Source organism: Emydura macquarii, unplaced genomic scaffold, assembly GCF_026122565.2.
Source record: "Emydura macquarii macquarii isolate MOO-44397 ecotype Brisbane River unplaced genomic scaffold, CSIRO-AGI_Emac_v2 contig_3114, whole genome shotgun sequence".
NCBI lineage: Eukaryota > Metazoa > Chordata > Testudines > Chelidae > Emydura > Emydura macquarii.
Window position 1 is genome coordinate 2,419,102 of NW_027133251.1, and position 21,357 is coordinate 2,440,458.

The window sequence follows — 21,357 nt, forward strand, 5'->3', positions numbered from 1 at the left end:
TTCATTTCCAAACCCACCATCAGCATTGACCCCACTGGAAATCTCAGTAGTGACAGCAGGACAGAAGTAGGTCCTGTCTTGCCCCGTAGAACGCGGCTGCATTGGGACGCTTGACGTGCTGCCGTAACTGCTCAGTGCCTGTTTTCTTTACACTCAAAGAATCTTCAGGCTGCTTTCCAGGTCAAGAAAATGAAGAGAGATTCTGGCGTAGTTTTCTTCCGGCCTCTGCTTGTCCCTTATCTTGTGGCCTTCAGACAAGGCTTCTCCCCTGGAGAGCAAGCAGCTGTTCCTTTATCAAGGTTCCACACCAGTCTTATTCATGCTAAATGATCCTATCTCAAGGACCCTGGCTGAACTGGCTCAGCCTGATGCTTTATTTTTACATCACTCGTCAAGTCCTGCTCCTTCCTCCGCCAGGCTCCGTGCCCATGACGAAATCCTTGCTTAGCAACACAACTGGAAACACCGCAGCTCAGCCAGGTTGACCTTTGCTATGCCATGGCTACTCCTAGCTCCACCCCTGCCTGCATCTCGGCTCTAGGATCAGAGCCTGCTCCCATTACACTGGTGTATATCACCGTGTTACACCAGAGTAAATTAGCAGAATTTGGCCCCTCCCATCCCCATCTCTAGTCCTTCACTCTTCTCATCCCCCTGTCTGTTTGATTCCCTTTTTGCATGCTGTCCCATCCACTTGGAACAGCCCCGTCCCCTCTGTGCCTGAGCATCAAGCACCCTCCTTCCCCCTTCCAGGTCTCTTTAAATTCCACTTCTTTCACCTTCCATTGCTGCTCAGCTGCGATTCTGTCTTCTCCAATCCTTGCCCCTCACCCTTTCAATGTATTGCCCCTTTCCAATTTACAGCATAACCTCCCTGGGCTGGGAGCTAGTCTCAACAATGGGCCTATTCCAGCCGTGGTGAACATCCATTGGCTTCAGTGGAGCTAAGCCAGGGATGAGCTTGACACACTGGTGTTCCCTCGGTGCTCTCAAGTTGGAGGTCCTGACCATGCCAGAAGGTCATAGTTACCCTGCTTTTCTTTCTGGCTAGACAGGAGAGCAGTCCAAAAACTTCTTTCTGTTGTCGGATGTGGTCACCGTAGGGCAAAGGTTGAGGACCGCTGTAGCGAAGCCTGTGGAATTATGCCAGCCATGAAGAATTGCAACAAACACTCATTGTTCCAAAAACAATCAATCAAAATTAACCATCACCAAGGAGGAGGGAGGAAAAATTGTTCTTCTTAAGTGTGAGGCTAGGACAAGAAGCAGTGGGCTTAAATTGCAGCAAGAGTGGTTTAGGTTGGGCATTAGGAAAAACTTCCTGTCATGGTAGTTAAGCAGTGGAATAAATTGCCTAGGGCGATTGTGGAATCTCCATCATTGGAGATTTTTAAGAGCAGGGGAGACAAACACCTCTCTCAGAGGGTCTAGATAATGCTTGGTCCTGCCATAAGTGCAGGGGAGTGGACTAGATGACTTGGAAGTCCCTTCCAGTCCTATGATTCCATCAAGAGACATGAACTAGCTTCCCCAGTGAGCTCATTGTCCTATCCCTCATGCTCCCTCTTCCCTATCCCCTTTCCTCTGTTGTTGCTATTATCCCCTTTATCTAGACTGTAAGGTCTCCTGGCCAGGAAGTCTGTCTATTTGTTCTCTAATGGGCCATGCACATCTGTGATGCTATAAAAATAGGAGAGAATTATAATAAACTATGGAACTCACTGCTGCATATTGAGGCAACTGGCTAATTAGAAGTTAAAGGAGGATTAGATACATGTCTATTAATTTGCACTGATGGGATAAAACTATGGGTGCTAGCAATCTTTATGCTTCAGGGCACAAGCTAATCAACGGCTGGGCTAAGGATGATATTTCCCATCTTGATTTAGTAATGCGCATTCAGCTGCCTGCTGGGGTTTATTCATCTAGCCAAGAATGTAAAGTGTACCCATCATCCTTGTGTCCATGCACCCCTAGGGTGTGAATGCTAATAATGGCTTTCACTTATTGCTGATCTGGGCTCTGAAGATGCCACATGGATTGGATTCCTACTCCTGGTTCTCAGATTCCCAGCGTCATCTAGTAGGGAACTCTTCTATAGGCTTTCTCAAAGATTTCTGGATGTTGGAGGCAAAGCTGCTTTGGAACTGCTTCTGGATTCTCAAAGAGGGGTGTCTGCCTCTTCCCCTCAGACTGGGAATCACAATGTGCTTATGTGCACACCATCAAGACACATACACAAGAAAATATACCCTCACATGAACCTATGCACACAATCACAAGTAATGGTACAGCCAGGCCTTGACAGGTACGCACAATGCTGTTACACACACACACACACCTTCTACTCCAACTCAAACTCCTCAGAGTTTTGATAATACAGACATACTGACCTGCAGACTTCTGGTGCCTTCTGACTCGTTCCCATTACAGACTCGGGCCTGCTTCCGCTCCTGTCAAGTCAGTGGGAGGTTAGATGTTGCATGATAACATCAGCGTAATCTTGTGGAGTGTGGGGGAGAGGGTTATTTCAATTTGAAGTCACGATACTAATCTGTACCTATCCTTTTCTTAGAGGGAGGCGCCCATACTATAAGCAACAAGGACTGAGATTCCTGGACCATGAGTGAATCCCAGCAAGACTGATTGAACCCCCCCACCCAATCTAGCTAAGGCAGGGAAGCTGAGCTCTGCATTTCCCATGGGTGGGTCTTACAGAGACCTTCAGAACTGAGCTTCTGTCCATTCTGCACAAGATAGACAAAGCCTCATGCAAACTCGGACTCTGGCTTCCTGCATGACATTGGACAAGTCACTGACCCTCTCTGACTCAGTTTCCCTATTTGCAAAACAGGAATAAAAGCTCACCTCCCTCAAAGGGAATTGGTGAGGATTCATTGCTAATGGTTGCAATGCAGTTTGAAGATGAAAAGTGCTAAGTGTAAGATAACTGTATTATTATTTATCATCATCTCAGGGTACTTTTAGGAGAAGCAGGGGGTTTATCTTAGTGCTGTTGCCCAAATTTCTCCCTCTATCCCTTGACTTTCATCTCGTTTGCTGCCACCCTCCCCAGAAGTGGCTGTGTTTCAGAGGTGCTGCCTCTATATCCTTAGCAAAGGGATCTGGGATCCTTTGGGAGTAAAAGGGGTGTTGGGTTTCTAGAGCGATGTAAATATTCTAGCACATTTGTGCTGCTGGAGTTGGTTTTCAGGCTGCAGGTGGCAGATTCCCTCTTCCTCCCAGCTGCCAAGAGCACAGTTAATATTTGGAAGTAGGAAGCATTGGGGCCAGCATGGTTTGTTGCACCACACATATACACAATTTCCGTTATGTTTCAGCAAACGGCGGCAAGGCAGAGAGCAAAGGCCATCTAGCCAGGGTTTCGCTGTGCATTGTACAGTAGCAAGCACATACGGCTCAGGTTTTGCCTGAAGAGAATGGAGTGAGTCAGCAAGCAAGTAGACCCAGATTGCCGGCCAACTTGGCAGCAGCTGATTTAACGCATACATAAATAAATGCAGCATTTGCATGTTCTTGAGTCTTTCCAAGAAAATCTAATCTTAGCAATTGCACCTACCAATAAAAAGCCTGGGTTATTTCGGGAAAAAAGAATAAGAATTCTGGAGAAAATGCGGAGTTTTATTTCGGGGGACTCCTCATCCAATTAGGTCAGATGATCCTTTTAAAGGGATGCCATCCACTTCAGAACCAAACAATTTCCAGAAATGGGTTAACAGTAGGTCCAGGTCCTATGCCTCCCTTAGAGTCCCTCGTCATGTTTTCGGGGGTTTATGGTCATTTTAAAAAATGTTTTGCTCTTCACTGGTGATGTGTAAAAGACCCGTCCCGCCAACAACAGGAAAAACTGAAACTGACCATGCATGAGAAAAGGTGAAAAGTCTGGTCACAAAGTAAACAAATCAAAAAAAGACAGGAGAAACCTCCTTAGCAATGACTAATCCTCTGAGCCATTCCATTAGCTCCCCTACCCCCACTTAATTCAGGTCACATTGTTCTCTGAATGTAGTTTCTAAGATTTCTGACCCTAAACCTTAACAATCCTGAATCAGCCCCTCTCTCCCACAAATCATAAGATTGGCTTAAAATTCATGAGACTTTAAAATAATAGATTTGGGGATTCTCTGTATTTGCCTTCAGATTTTTAAGTCTGTAGAGGTCATGTTTTCAAGCTTTTCTTCATACCCCTGAGAGCTAGAAACTTACTTCAAATAAAAAAAAGCGGAGAGTCTCATAATCACATAGCTGCAGAAGGTGGGGCTTTAAGGAAAATAAAAAATATGAGAACATAAGAATGGCTATAGTGGGTCAGACCAATGGTCCATCTAACCCAGTATCCTGTCTTCCGACAGTGGCCAATGCCAGGTGCTTCAGTGGGAATGAACAAAACAGTAATCATCAAGTGATCCATCCCATCTTCTATTCCCAGATTCTGGGAAACAGCAATCCCTGCCCATCAACTAATAGCCATTGATGGCTATCCTCCATGAATTTATCTAGTTCTTATTTGAACCGCATTGTGGTCTTAGTCTTCACAACATCCTCTGGCAAGGAGTTCCACAGGTTGACTCTGCATTGTGTGAAGAAATACTTCCTTTTGTTCATTTTAAACCTGCTGTCTATTAATTTCATTTGGTGACCTCTCGTTTTTGTGCTATGAGAAGGAGTAAATAACACTTCCTTATTTATTTTCTCTACACCAGTCATGATTTTATAGACCTCTATCATATCCCCCCTTAATCGTTGGTTTTCCAAGCTGAAAAGTCCCAGTCTTCTTAATCTCTCCTCATATGGAAGCTTTTTCATATCCCTAATAATTTTTGCTGCCCTCTTCTGTACGTTTTCCAATTCCAATATTTTTTTTTAGAAGAGGTGACCAGATCTGCACGCAGTATTCAAGATGAGCGCGTACCATGGATTTATACAGTGAAAGTATGATATTTTCTGTCTTATTATCTAACCTTTTCCTAATGAGTCCCAACATTCTGAACTTTGAGTGGATGTTTTCAGAGAACTAGCCACAATGACTCTGAGATCTCTTTCTTGAGTGGTAACAGTTAATTTAGAGCCCGTCATTTTATATGTATAGTTGGGATTATGTTTTCCAATGTGCATTACTTTGCATTTATCAACATTGAATTTCATCGGCCATTTTGTTGCCCAGTCACCCAGTTTTGTGAGATCCCTTTGTAACTCTTTGCAGTCTGCTTTGGACTTAACTTTCTTGAATAGTTTTGTATCATCTGCAAATTTTGCCACCACACTGTTCACCCCTTTTTCCAGATCATTTATGAAAATGTTGAACAGTACTCGTCCCAGTACAGACCCCTGGGGGACACCATTATTAGCATCTCTCACTTCTGAAAACTGGTAATTCATTCCTACCCTTTGTTTCCTATCTTTTACCCAGTTACTGATCCAGGAGAGGACCTTCCCTCCTACTTTAGGACCGCTTACTTTGCTTAAGAGCCTTTGGTGAGGGACTTTGTCAAAGGGTTTCTGAAAATCTAAGTACACTATGTCCACTGGATCACCCTTACCCACATGCTTGTTTGACCCCCTCTAAGAATTCAAATAGATTGGTAAGGAATGATTTCCCCATATAAAAACCATGCTGATTCTTCCCCAATAAATCAAGTTAAACTATGTATCTGATAATTCTGTTCTTTACTATAGTTTCAACCAATTTGCTTGGTACTGAAGTTAGGCTTACCAGCCTGTAATTACCAGGATCGCCTCTGGATCTTTTTTTAAAAATTGGCATCACATTAGCTATCCTCCAGTCATCTGGTTCAGAAGCTGATTCAAATGATAGGTTACACACCACAGCTAGTAGTTCTGCAGTTTCACATTTGAGTTCCTTCAGAACTCTTGGGTGAATATCATCTGGTCCTGGTGAGTTATTACTGCTTAATTTATCAATTTGTTCCAAAACCTTTTCTAATGCCATCTCAATCTGGGACAGTTCCTCAGATTTGTCACCTAAAGAGAATGGTTCAGGTTTGGGAATTTCCCTCACATCCTCAGCCATGAAGACTAATGCAAAGAATTCATTTAGTTTTTCTGCAATAGTCTAATCTTCCTTGAGTGCTCCTTTAGTATCTCAATTGTCCAGTGGCCCCATTAGTTGCTTAGCAGCTTCCTGCATCTGATGTACTTAAACATTTTTTTGCTGTTACTTTGGGTCTTTGGCTAGCTGGTCTTCACATTCTTTTTTGGCCTTCCTAATTATATTTTTACACTTCACTTGCCAGAGTTTCTGCTCCTTTCTATTTTCCTGAATAGGATTTAACTCCCACTTTTTAAAGGATGCCTTTTTGCCTCTAACTGCTTCTTTTACTTTGTTATTTCGCCACGGTGGCACTTTTTTGGTCCTCTTACTATGTTTGTTAATTTGGGTTATACATTTAAAATTAGCCTCTATTATAATGTCTTTTAAAAGTTTCCATGCAGCTTGCAGGGATTTCACTTTTGGCACTGGACCTTTTAATTTCTGTTTAACTAACTTCCTCATTTTTCTGTAGTTTCCCTTTCTGAAATTAAATGCTATTGTGGTGGGCTGCTTTGGAGTTCCCTTCCCACCCACATGGGGATGTTACATTTTATTATGTTATGGTCACTATTACCAAGCGATTCAGCTAAATTCACCTCTTAGATCAGTTCTTGTGCCCCACTTAGGACTAAATCAGGAATTGCCTCTCCTCTTGTGGGTCCCAGGACTAGCTGCTCCAAGAAGCAGCCATTTAAGGTGTCCAGAAACTTTATCTCTGCATCCTGTCCTGAGGTGACATGTACTCAGTCAACATGGGGATAGTGGAAATCCCCCATTATTACTGAGTTTTTTACTTTTATAACCTCTCTAATCTTCCTGAGCATTTCACTGTCACTATCGCCATCCTGGTCAGGTGGTCGGTAGTATATCCCTACTGCTATATTCTTATTATTCAAGCATGGAATTACTATCCCTACAGATTCTATGGCACAGTTTGGTTCATTTAAGATTTTTACTTCATTTGACTTTATGCTTTCTTTCACATATAGTGCCACTCCCCCACAAATACGACCTAGTTTGTCCTTCCGATATATTTTGTACCCTGGTGTAACTGTATCCCATTGATATGATAGAAGAGCATGAGATTGGGTGATCCTGCATTGCTATGATTCAACAGAGAAGATAAATGCTTCCTTTTGCCTGCTGACATGAGACTGAGAGGGAAGACAAGACACAATGGGCCATAAGACACAATGGGAAGGCAAGACACAATGGGCTATAAAATGGATAGAGAACTGGCTAGAGCATAGGGCTCAACGAGTAGTGATCAATGGCTCCATGTCTAGCTGGCAACCGGTCACAAGCGGAGTTCCCCAGGGGTCGGTCCTGGGGCCGGTTTTGTTCAACATCTTTATTAATGATCTGGAGGATGGGGTAGATTGCACCCTCAGCAAGTTTGCGGACAACACTAAGCTGGGGGGAGTGGTAGATACCCTGCAAGGTAGGGATAGGATACAGAGTGACCTAAACAAACTGGAGGATTGGGCCAAAAGAAATCTAATGAGGTTCAACAAGGACAAGTGCAGAGTCCTCCACTTAGGAAGGAAGAATCCCATGCACAGCTACAGACTGGGGACCAACGAACTGGGTAGCAGCTCTGCAGAAAGGGACCTGGGGTAACGGTGGATAAAAAGCTGGATATGAGTCAGCAGTGTGCCCTGGTTGTCAAGAAGGCTAATGGCATATTGGGCTGCATTAGGAGGGGCATTGCCAGGTCACGGGAAGTGATTATTCCCTTCTATTCGGCATTGGTGAGGCCGCATTTAGAATATTGTGTCCAGTTTTGGGCCCCCCACTACAAAAAGGATGTGGACAAGTTGGAGATAGTACAGCGGAGGGCAACAAAAATGATTAGGGGGCTGGAGCACAGGACTTATGAGGAGAGGCTGAGGGAACTGGGCTTGTTTAGTCTGCAGAAGAGAAGAGTGAGGGGGGATTTGATAGCAGCCTTTAACTACCTGAAAGGGGCTTCCAGGCAGGATGGGGCTAGGCTGTTCTTGGTGGTGGCAGATGACAGAACAAGGAGCAACGGTCTCAAGTTGCAGGGCGGGAGGTCTAGGTTGGACATTAGGAAAAAGTTTTTCACTAGGAGGGTGGTGAAGCACTGGAATAGGTTACCTAGGGAGGTGGTGGAATCTCCATCCTTAGAGGTTTTTAAGCTGAGGCTTGACAAAGCCCTGGTTGGGATGATATAGCTGAGGTTAGTCCTGCTTTGAGCAGGGGGTTGGACTAGATACCTCCTGAGGTCCCTTCCAACTCTAATATTCTACGATTCTAGGTTATCCATTCCAGCCGAATGACTACCTGATTCAGCAGGGCACATGTCTAACTTGACTTCAGCAGGAATACTCCCATCTATCTCAGGTACTCTTTGGGCCCCGATTTCCTTAGCATCTCAACATCTATAATACACTTGTCCTCTCAATCCCCCTGGGAGTTAGGACAGGGCTATTCTCCCCAGCGCACAGATGGGGAACTAAGACACAGAGAGGTTATGTGACTTGCCAAAGGTCACAAAGGAGGTCTGCGGCAGAGCAGGGAATTGAACCTAGGTCCCCTGAGTCCCAGTCAAGTACTGTCCTCTCTATATTATTGTTAGGCAGATGCTTAAGTACCTTGCTGAAGTGTGACCGAAGGCACTTTGGTATTTTTGTGGTAGAGTAGCTGGAACTGATTTTTAAAAAGAATTAGTTTTGTACATATTTTTTCCCTCTGTGGCATCGGCAGAGTTAGAGTTGTCTGGGAGCTTCAGTTGTGTATTTCCATAATATAGCACATTTGGACTTAAGTTAGGGGAATAATTACTGCATTCTTGTAATGTTGTCTTACCCTTAAACTCCTGATAAGTACTCTCCACTTTAGCAGTTTTTTGTCTGGGAATGATTAATAATCGCGTTGTACAGATGTATAGTGCTGTACACTGTGCAACATGATTATTAATCATTCCCAGACAAAAAACTGTCATCCTGAAGGATCCCAAAGCACTTTACAAACTTTAGAGGAATTTTTTTCCCCAGAGCTGAAATGCATCATCTTCTGGACTGGAACTAACAGCAACACTACATTACAGTTTAGGACAGGAAGTAAGAAACAATGCCATAGGCAACTGAAACTGCAGGGAGGAATTAGTTAGGCAGAATGCAATTACCCGAGTTAGAATTTGGGAAAACTGCCATGGGCGCTTTGATGCCCATGAGTGGTCAGGACCTTGGTTTTATGTCTCATCCCAAATGGAGGAGTAATATTAGCACCTTACTCATGTTTCCACGTAGGTTGCCAGCTCTTGGCACTTGCCTTTTGTTAGCCTCCTATTCCAGGTCCTGCATGCCATAGGTTGTGATGTAGGGTCTGATTCAGCAGAGATGAAATTTTTCTATTGTTGCACATACTGGGTGGAAATAGGACAGTGATCAATAAGAGCATAACTTTGGGGTGGCAGTTCTAGCATCATTCTCACTGTGCTTGTGCTTTAACCTACTCCTTGGACTGGCGATACAAATATTGAAAGAATCCCTTTTTCTAAACAATGGATGAGGCTTGATTTTGGCTCTGAAATTGGGAGGGGGAAGGTGTTGGCATTTTCACACCATGGCATTATACTATGCAGCCAGCCTGTGGAGTCTTGATTTTTTTAAAGGGATGGCGTAAGGCAACTCTAGACCCATCTCTCACCATATATGAGTGTAGTGAGTGGGTGTGGCCTCCTTCTGAAACTGACAGGGAGAACAGGCCGGGCCTGTGGGGGCAGAGCCAGAGACTGTCTGTCGGCCCACCCAGAAGCGAGTGGGTGAGACAGGAAGTATAAAAGAGAGGCCCAGGAGCTCAGTTGGTGGCCAACTCTTGGAGGGGAAGGACTTCCCTCCCCACCCTCCAGAGCTGCCTGGTACCCAAGCAAGCAGACCAGGGCCTAGGTCCGGGTGCTGGCAAACGAGCAGCGCGTGGCCTGGGGCCCAGAGGTATCCCCGGATCTGACGACCCCCCCCCCCACCGGACCCGGTGATCCAGAAGGGCCAGGACCTGGAGGAGCTACCGGACTCAGACAAGGAGGAGGTGACCATACCGAGGCCAGACTTGGAGGAGTTGCCCTTGGAGTTGCCAGAGGATGACGATGAGGTGCGGGCCCTGACCGGACCGGACTTGGAGGAACTGCCCCCCGCCAACCTCCCTGATGAGCTGCCTGACCTACTGCCCCCTGACAATATCGAGGGGTTCTGCAACCTGCCCCTGGGTGCCTACCCCAATGAGGTCGACTGGATGGTACCAGACAGTGAGTCAGCGTGTTGCGGTTGGAACCCCGCTGACTCCGTGGCAAACCCCTCTGCCACGGCTAGGGACCTGGGCTGGGACGCAGTGGAGTCGGGTGGGCCTGCGTCCCCCTCCCCCTTCCCTGACCACCCAGTCTGGGGCCTCTGGACTGTGTGCTGCCCATTGGACTGGACTATTTGCTGCCCGTTGGAACTCGGGCTATTGCCTTTGGGCTGCCCGGCCCGAGCCCGGAGTCCATTCCCCTGCCCCAGGCTGGGCCAGCCCCTGCCGGAGCAGGGTAGGGAGTGGGTGTGGCCTCCCTCTGAAACTGACAGGGGGGACGGCCACCCGTCCTACAATGAGCAACAGAAATATTTCCAGGACTGCAGTGTTTGCACAGAAAGCGAAAATGACAAGAGCGGGCACAGGGGGCTGTGTGCAAGTGTGAGTGCATGTCCACAGGTGGAACTTGGCAGGGGGGACAGTGCTCTGCATGGGATGGTTGATGGTGACGTATGGTCAGGGGGCAACAGAGCAGCCTTTTCCATCTTGGGCTTCTTGCCTCTTAATTGTAAGAGCTAGTGACTTGGCGTATTAATGGATCAAGCTGGCAGCTGCTGATGGCTGGGATGCCAGCAGCTACTCTGGCTGATGTCCCCTCTCAACAAAACAGGTTCAAAGATCCAAGGCTGCAGGCAAGAGATTACCAAATGCTAGCTGCACTTGCCTTAACATACTTGCTGCTCTGCTGCTATTTAACTCCGTGTTTGTAAAGAGCTTTGGGATGCCTGGGCAGGAGTCTGATCTCAGTTACACTGGTGTAAATCTGGAGTAACTCCATTGAAGCCTGAGGATCTGTCCCACTACTCTAACCGTACCCCATCGCTAGTAAGATGAGATGCTGGGCTGGGTATGAAAGGTGCTCTAGGGAACCACATCCTGTTCTATTTATTTATCACCACGTCTTCATATAATCTCCTTTATTTACCTGGTTTACATATCTGCTGAGGGGGAGCAAGGTCCTCACCACTGCACAGAGCAAAGCAGGGGAATTTCTAACATCACCCAACAGAGTTTATGGACGAATTGTCAAAAGTCCAAGGGCTGCCCCTAATTTCCATAAAATGGAGCAGCAGCCACTTTCCCCTCTAGAGGTGACCTGTGAAGGGAAAAGAAGGGGACTTGGCCACCTTTAAGACACACAAACAACTGCCAGGTCTTTTTTCTATATCATAATCATAAAAGATTGGGGGGGGGATGACAAACCTCTTTTTTCTTCCCCTTTGCAGTCATTTTTAACAGAAGGCTACAGATCCCAGCATGCTGGATGGCTCAGAACCACTGCTAACCCCCCCCCCCCCTTCTGATCCTGAGGAATGCAAGGGGAAAAAACAGCCATGGTGCAGCATGGTGACAGCAGGAATTCCGGATCAAACAAGAAGTGAGAAACAGAAAGAAAAGGGGGAGGGGAACCCGGAGGGGGGAAATCCAGCTAGAGGCTGCAAAAAGCCTCCGTCCCTTTATCAAATCTACACATCCTTAGTCAAGAGAAACAGGACAAAATCCGGTCAGCTTTGACATGGGTGATGAAGTAAGGGATGCTTATAAAAACAGCAAAAGCAAGTGAGGAAAGGACGGAAGAAAATCAAAGCAGCCTCGTGTTGAAAGATGAAGCTCATGAAAAATTGAGACGTGTTGGAGGAGGTGTGAGGGTTCGTGGTTAGCATGAAGCTGGGAGTCGGCACGCCTGGCTCTGCCACTGACTTTGGGGCTAGACTTGTCTCTCTGCGCCTCCGTTTCCCCACCTGTGAAGTAGGGATAGAGACTCATGAAGGAGATTTCTGAAGGCTAATGAAATAAGTTCTAAATGGCTATGAGATCCTCGGCTGACAGACAGCAGAGCCGCAAAGAGGCAGCGTGGCCTAGTGGATAAGGTCTGCTCTTTGGACGCAGGAGATCAGGTGTGCCACTGATCTGCTGCAAGGCTGTGGGTGAGTCATCTCCCATCTGCTTCCACTGTCATGTTGGACTGTAAGTGCTGTGGGGCAGAGGCTGTCTCTCTCTCCATTTACACTGTGCCTTGTGCACTAAGGCCCTAATCTGGGTTGAAGTCTGTACGTGCTACGCTATAATAGGGATAATGATTCTGACTTCCTTTGTAAAGTGCTTTGAGATCTGCTGATGAAGAGCAATAAATAAGAACGAGGATTATTGTTGTGGTGTTAAATACAAATAATTTATGAATGCAGGGCAGCACACAATTAATGACCAATTAGACTTGCTGGGCAGATCCTGGCACTCTTTATTACTTGGCAGATTGCAGGAAGCTCATCGTTTTTCTTAATTTGCCTTTTCTTTTATGCTCTTGACTTTTTACCCTTTGCAAGGTCCTCAGGCTAAGCAAGTCAGACTAGTTCCCTCCAGGCAGTTCCAGGTTACAGACTTGCCCATGGGCAGACCAGGCAGGGCTGCCATAACCTAGAGCAGGTCAAATGACATTGGGAGCCATTTTGGTTCCCTAACCAGACTGGACTGTCAAGGGGGCAAAGGTGGCTTCTCCCTCCCCCTGGACTGTGCCTGTGTGCGCAGTGCCTCCTGGAGACAGGGTGCACCAGCTCACCTACCTTGCAAAGATACACTGATTCACATTATCAGGGCTAAGCCACGTCCTAAGGCTGAGCGGAGCAGGCAGCTGCAGCCAGAGACTGGGGGAGACTCAGAATCCTCCCACTTCGAATGGCAAATGAGTTCACAGTGGGTCAGACTCTCACACCCTTATTCACGCTGTGTAGGGCTTTACTCAACAAATGGTCCCACTGAAGTCTCCCTGCTACTCAGTGGTATCAGTATCTGGGCCTGCGTTCAAGGTGTGGGATTGCAATGAATTGCTTTGTTAACCCTCCTTAAACCCACTCTGCAGAGTCAGGTGGTAGTGGTGGGCAGGAATTGGTTGCGTTCAGAGAGGAGAGCAGCAAAAAACCGTTCTCACAGACCCTTCTGAAAGTGTTAGGACAGCTCTGTTTAAACCCATGTGAACAAGAAGAGACTTGGTCCACTACCTCTTTATACCTGTGTCTATGATATAGGGAAAGGTTGTCCAATGAATCATATTTTATGTGATCAGTGTCAAGCTGTCTGGTGTGGTTCAGGAATGTGAATACCAATGTCAGGGCAGAACTGTCAAGAAGCAGGGCACACACCCCAAACTGGTTGTGACTGCTGAATTTAGATTTCACCAACCAAGTATCAAGTGTGAACTCCTCAGGCACTACAACAGCCTTAACATGGGGTCACAGCCAACCCCCTTGAATACTCCGATCTACCCTGCCATCTAGGCAAGCCTGCCTTTGTGACAGATGGTCCCTGACACCAAAAATCACAGCAATAGTCAGGTTACTGCCAGGCCCAAAGGACCAGTCAATTGCTCTTTAGATCCTACGTTGAAGACAACTCTTGTAGCCAATCCTATGATAGACAATAAATATTTAGTTAAGTTAAGAAATAAGAGGTTACAAGGTTGAAGCAGGTAAACACACGTTTGGGCTTCTGATTGGGCTGTAGAGTGAGCACATGACACCCCATCGCTCCCTGATTGGAGGGGCAGGGCATAGAGATACCTCAGCCAGGCTCCTTTTCCCCCCCCACAATGTTGCTGCTCACCTTCTGAACATTCCTCCGTTTTGGCAAAACTGGGCACTTGTCCCATTTGCTCTTGCTAACTGATTAGTTGGGACGTCAGGGACAGGGCTTAAAATATGTGCTGGCCAAAACAGGACATATGGTCACCCTACTTCTTCCGAATCTAAACCATTCCTCATCTCTTGCTTCTCTCTCATTTTCCAACATTACTTCTAATCTTTCCCTCTCAGTCTGTATTTCCAGCTCTGTTCAGCCACTCCCAAGTTCCAAGCCCCAGCTCTCAGCCTCTCCCAGCCTAGGTACTACTTGGGTTCCAGGATGTGGGCAGGCACAAGCTGAAAGTCCGTCCATCCATCCATCCGCTCCGCCCAGCCCAGCCCAGCCCAGCCACTCCTAAGCTTAGGCCCTCTTCTGTTCTCAGCCTCCTGACTTTATACTAACCAGCCTGCTCCTACCCAGCTGGACTTCATGATTAGGTAAGCCTGGTTGTCCCTCCAGGTACCATAATTGGCCTCTTGGGCCCACATTAACACCTTCAGCCCCTGTCTGGGGTTCATACCCTATTACAAACACAAATGAGAAGTATCATCATTCATCCCCTACTTCTGCCATCCCGACGAACATTCCGTATAGTCAGTAGTATGGCGCCATCTAAAGAATGATGAAAGACAAGGATATATAAGAGCAAATTCCAGCCTTTCAAATCCTTTACCTCTGCACCTGGAAGCAGGAAGTCTACCTCTTGGCTCTTTGAATCCAGATCCTCTTTTTCCTCTAGTGCCTCTTTGAGGAGGTTAAAAGAGGAGAACAAGAATAACTCCAAGACCTTGTCTTCACCTAAAACATGACATCAAGTTAGAACATGAACTTAAGGAGCTGTGTTAACTAACATGATGCTGACCACAACTTTGTAATCAATATACACAGGTATATGTGGTGTCCAGCACTGTGTCAGCTGGTCGTGGTTAATGCTTGCACCACATGTGAGGTAGGCATTATTATCCCCATTTTATAGCTGGGTAAACTGAGGCACAGAGCAGTGATGCTACTCAAGGCTAGAATGTGAAATACAACCGCTTTGAAACAGCGCACAGCAACACCACACAAACAGCTCTGGCTAGGAAGCAATGAACACTTGGTATGAGATTTAAAACTACCAGAATCTCTTTTTTAGGTTAGAGAGAATAAAGTCGGAAACTGACTTATGTAAGATTATCATCAAGGGGTGGTTTAAAAAAAAATGCAGGTCAAAATATGCTGAGTAAGAGCTGTAATATTAGCTTCTTTGTAAAGGTCAGTGCATGTATACAGTATAATCATTGGTATGTACTAAACAGATGCATTCGTCCCCATCATTTAAGCATGTTTCCCTGCTTTAAATTGTTAATTACTGCAGACCTACTCCTTCCTCACTTAAACAGTTGCCTATTGTCCTGAAGACCCTACTGAACTAGACTGTAGACCAGGATGATATCGGTAGTCTCCCACTGCCATACACGGAGCTGATTTCCTCCCCAAGTTCAAAAGGCTCTGGGACCAGGGTTACCCTATCCTTACGAGGCTGCACTAGGAACTGTGAGTGAAGGGGGATCTTCAGGGAAAATCAACGACAAACTTCCAACTCTAGTGCTCAGTTGACATCAGGTTATATTGCTTTACATTTTCAACACTCTTAACAAAGACAAGGACTAAAGCCTAAGATTCTCCACGACATCCCTCATATCAGGAAGGGCTGTGGACTGATGAGGCCTGAAGGCTGGCTCTGATTCTGCCAACAAGGCCAACCCCTGACCTGGTAATTTTTTCTAACATAATTCTGCTAATACAACTTCATCTTGTGCTTCCCAGAATAGAGTCCCTCATCCTGTAGGCATGGCCTACATTCTTTGTTCCTAGATGTATACATTTACATTTAGCTGTATTAAAACACACACTGTTTGCTTGTGCCCAGCTTACCAAGAGATCCCGATGGCTCTGTATTGGTGACCTATCCCCTTCATTATTCACCCCTCCCCCAATTTTTATGTCATTTTCAAACTTCATCAGTGATGATTTTATATTTTCTTCCAGGTCATTGATGATGATGGTAAACGGTAGGACCAAAAACCCCACTGAATATCCATTTCAGGCTGTCTGCATACTCAGGCAGACCTCATTGCATGGCTGATACTCATTTTGTATTCAGGAGGTTCCCTCTGCATGAATGAGGACTAGAAACTTGCTTTAAAAAAAATCTGAATGTGTCATGCAGGCCACATAAATATATCATACGGGCCACACGTTGGACAAACCTGACTTAGCACAATCTCACTTCGAGCCTCTAGGTATTACTGTAATACCAATAACATTGTATGTGGAAAACTAGATTCTTGTCTCATGGTGTCTTATCATAGGTCGTGAACATGCCTGAGTATTTTTCTAGTTGGAGATACTTCCTCTAATATTTCCCCAATTTGATTTTAGCAAAACCTAAGTGCAATACAGAGGGAATAATGCTGCAAAATTTGGATCTGGTTTGAAGACCTGGATTATAAACTCCCTGGAGTTTGGGTGGTGTTCTGCACTAAGGACCTGGTTTGGTCCCTAATACAGAGAGAAGGCCGTCTGAAAAATATCAGATCTGATTAGCTCATATGGAATTTACATTGTCTCAAAACACCTGGCCCATACTTATTTTGTTATTACTAACATAATTCCAGTCAACTTATGGAATTTGTTACCATGGGATACTGGGAAGGCCAAAGGTATAACTGGGTTAAAAAAAAGAATTAGATAAGTTCATAGAGGATAGGTCTATCAATGGCTTTTAGCCAAGATGTACTGGGATGCACCCCGTGCTGCAGGCGTCCCTAAACCTCCAACTGTCAGAAGTTGGGTCTGGATGACAGGGGATGGATCCCTCAAGATTGTCCTGTTCTGTTCATTCCCTCTGACTCTGAAGCATCTGGCACTGGCCACTGCCAGAAGTCAGGATACTAGGCTAGACAGACAGATCATTGGTCTGACACAGTATGGCTGTTCTTATGGTAATATTTATTTATTTTTATTAGTGCCTATTGTGCTAGGGGTTGTACAAACACCTAGTAATAATAATACCTTGCTCTTACCTAATACTTTTCATTAGTAGATCTCAAAGCACTTTACAGATGGGGAAACCGAGGCATAGCGAGATGAAGTGACTTGCCCAAGGTCACCCAGCAGGCAAGTTGCAGAACAAGGAATAGAACCCAGGTCTCCTGAGTCCCAGTCCAGTGCTTGGTACACAAGGCAGTCCCTGCCCCAAGAGGTTATAATCGAAATAAACAAAGGATGGGACAGGAAACAGCAGTGAAGTGACTTGTCCAATCACATAGCAGTTTGTAGCAGAGATGGGCCTCTAGAACCCAGTTTCCCGACTCCCACTCCTGGTTCCGATCCACCCAGGAGTGACCCTAGCCATTTTGCTAGCCAGGGTGGAAAAGGTTTGCGGTACCCCTCCCCTAGCGGCCGAGCCAAAACAACAACAACCTACCACCATGCACAGCTGACTAATCAGGGGAGGGAAATACATTTTTTAAAAAGCCCAGCGACAACAGCAGGTCAGTGGCCCCTGGAAGTTGGCACCCAAGGCGACCCTGCTGCCCCTAGAACTGGTCCTCTCAAATATGGTGTTAGTGTCACACCTTCAGTTTATAGATCCAAGGCATAGAAAAGCTAAGTGAGATGTTCAAGTCACCCGAAAAGCCAGCTGAATTGTTGCTACTAGAACTAAAATCCAGATTGTTTTTCCTAATTCTATTCCGTATCCACTGGAGCACAGTGCTTGGTTGGGCTTTTAAATATCCTGGAAGTCCCGGGGTGGTTGGATTTGGGCTTTTATTTCAGTCTCTTCTCTAACTCAGAATAAATTAATCTTAAGAGTGTATTTTCCCCCCTCTAAAAAGCCATGTATAGATTGCAGGTAAACTGGACCAGATTGCCCTGTGTGCTCCAGCCCTTCTGGGAGTTTGCCATGTCAAGCCAGGCTGCTGCTGCATCAGTCTTTCCTTTGTGCTCTCTGCAGGTTAGATATGGGATGTCTACACACATTAATCATGAAATGCCAGGCTCTAATTCTGCAGAGTGCACTCAGCCCCTGAGTTCGAGCTACATGGTCTCAAATATGCAGTAATGGATATGGTCTAACAACTGTATTTTTCTAAATCAAGCTGTTTTGTGTGCATTAGGAAACAATTCTTTTCCCCTAATTTTAAACATTTGTGTGTTTCTATCATAATTCAAGATGGCTCAGACTCAACCCCTCAACTCAGAAATCTTACCTGACTCTCAAACTCATCACAATCTTTAACATATTTACCCTCACTACATCCCTCTGATGCAGGGCAATGTATTTCCACGTTACAGATGGGGAACTAAGACCTGGAGGGTAACAGAAAGAGTACGTCTATATTGCAATAAAAAACAAACAAACTGCGGCACCAGGTCTCGGAGCCTGGGTCAACTGCGTCATGTGGGGCTCAGATTGCAGAGCTAAAATCTGCAGCGTAGATGCTGGGACTTCCCCTTGAGCCTGGGCTCTGAGACCCTCGCACCCAGGCTCCAGTCAAAGCCCAAGTGTCTACACTGCAATTTTTAGCCCAGCAGCCTGAGCCAGCTGACCTAGATCAGTCATAGCCATGGGTTTTTATAGCAGTGTAGACGCACTCAGAGAGGCTAAATAACTTATCCAGGGACATGCAGGAAATTTTTGGTAGAGCAAAGAATTAAAGTCAGGTCTCCTAGGCTAGCACCCTAACAACTGGGCCATCCTTCCTCTGTGCTTTGAATTCTGGGAGGCATTTGCCAAAATCAAACCACTGCTATGGTGTCCTATATGGCTTCCACTCCAGTTTAGACACAAAGCTGGAGAAGGCCTGTTTTCTGGATTCAGTTCAGATGTTGCCTAGAATGGTGAAAACATTGTAAATTGCAGCTGATCTTACAAGATTCCTATTGATGGCCAAGATCTCATGAGATCTTTCTGGTAAGAGTTTGGCACCATCCACTATGAACCCAATCTGAACCCTTTGTTTAGCACCAAACCTAAACCTTACCTAACCTCTGGATACAAACACCTTTGTCTTTGTCCTATATCATGTAACACCAGATTATATAATACAACCTCAGACTTACAAGCTCACTGGTCAACCATACATCTCATTTGGAACCAGAAGTATGCAATCAGGCAGCAGCAGAAAAAAAAGAAAAAGGAAATATAGTACAGTGCTGTGTTGAATGTAAACTACTAAAAAAAAGGGAAAGCAGCTTTTTTCTTCTGCATTGTAAAGTTTCAAAGCTGTATTAAGTCAATGTGCAGTTGTAAACTTTTGAAAGAACCATAATGTTTTGTTCAGAGTTACAAACAACCTCCATTCCCAAGGCATTTGTAATTCTGTACTGGATAGAAAATCTGAGTCCAATACATGTGTTATCCCATGTAGTAAACATTTTTCTCTTGAAAATCTCATGAAAATGATTGAGGTCTATTATGTGTCTCATAAATCTGGTTTGCAGGATCTTATGTGGATTAATTTAGAGGCCCCTGGGGGAACTCTCAAGTGGAAACTGGCTCTTTGGGTATGTCTACACAGCAAAATAAATAAATAACCCAACCCTCCCAGCAGTGACTCTCAGTGCCTAGGTCAACTGACTTGGGCTCATGCCATGAGGCTAAAAGTAGAAGTGTAGATGTTCCTATTTAGGCTCTGAAAACTTGGCCTGGCAGATGATCCCACAGCTATATTGCTAATTTCAGCACTGTAGCATGAGCCCAAGTCAGTTGACCAGGGCTCTGAGATTCGTTGCCACATGTTTTTTGCAGTATAGACATACCCTTAATGCTCCCAAGCAATTTGGCATAAGCAAACAAGTTTGTGGGGCTAGAGCAGGATTTCCAACTCCAAGCACTAACAAGTCATGTTGCGCTCCCAAAAATCACAATATTAGTTTACAAATTATGTTCTTTTTCTTTGCCTTCAGGGTGCTCTCAGTTCACAATGTCAGGCTTTTCTGTGCAACTGTGAAGGCGAGGAACCTGTTTGCTTTTCTTAAACAAAAGCTGAGAGTCCCATGTAATCACTTGCTTCCAGGAGCCAGGGCTTCAAAAGAAACCTCAATATCTGGAGGTGCATGATAAAATCATGAGAGTTGTCAACACTGCTAATGGTACCTAGGGCCTATGGTTCTTCTAGTGGGTGCCTAGGAGGATCAGAAAAAGGGTTCTAGCAGAGCTGCTGGCATTTCCAGCAGGGCAGCTTCCAGCCCAGTGGGAGGGTGGCAACTCCCTGGGCCTTATACCACAAGGGCACTTGCTGGAGGTGAGATGGAGGTTTCAGGGGGGCACTCACATATTCTCAGAATACTGGACCTTCCGGTGCTTCTGGGACCGGCAAGACCTCGTTCCCTTGGCACGTGCAAAGTCACGTTGCATGGGGGAGCGGGGCGGGGGAGGGGGGGCGGAGAGGGGTTGTGCCATTTTGAAACGAAAACTCCCCTGACCCCACTCCCCTTGGTGTGACCTAGGGTGACCAGACATCTCCATATTATAGGGGCCATCCCAATAGCAGGAGCTTTGTCTTATACATGCAACGATTACCACCCTCCCCCCGCCCCAAAAACATTGTCCTCACTTTTCACACTTCCTCTCGGGTCACCCTAGCATGACCTCACCTCTTTGGCACGTGCAAGGTCCTGCTGCAGGGGGGGGGGGGGGGGGGCCGTTTGGAAGAGCACACCGCCCTGCCCCCACCCTCCTTGGCGTGACCCCCGCCCCCTTGGCACGTGCATACCGCCCTGCCCCCACCCTCCTTGGCGTGACCCCCGCCCCCTTGGCACGTGCATACCGCCCTGCCCCCACCCTCCTTGGCGTGACCCCCCGCCCCCTTGGCACGTGCATACCGCCCTGCCCCCACCAGCATGAGCATGACCCTCCCCCTTGGGGCGCTCTTCACGGGGGCGGGCGCTCGTTCGCCCCCCCCCCCGGCGGTCGCGTTTCGCCTCAGCCCCGCCCACCCTCCGAAAAGCAGGGGGCGGGGCCTGCCGTCAAGGGCTGCCGGGAGCTGAGGCGAGCGTCTTGGCGGGTGGGCGCGGGGCACTCGAGGGGGGCCGGCCCCAGCGCAGCGCCCTAGCCTCACCCCACCCCCAGCCAGCGGCGGGGCGCAGCTACCTCAGCCAGGCCGGGCTCTCAGGCAGCCACCCTGCTGCCGTAAAGCTGTAACCCCGCCCCCTCCCAAACGCACACGTCGCAAAATTGCCGGAAATCGCGGAAGGGGTGGGCGGGGGGAACCTTCCGTTTTCTCTCAGGCAAACTTGCTGAATGCCGCTGGCACCCGTGGGCGGGGCCAAGAGGAAAACACCCGCGCCGGGTTGCCAAACTAGCCAAT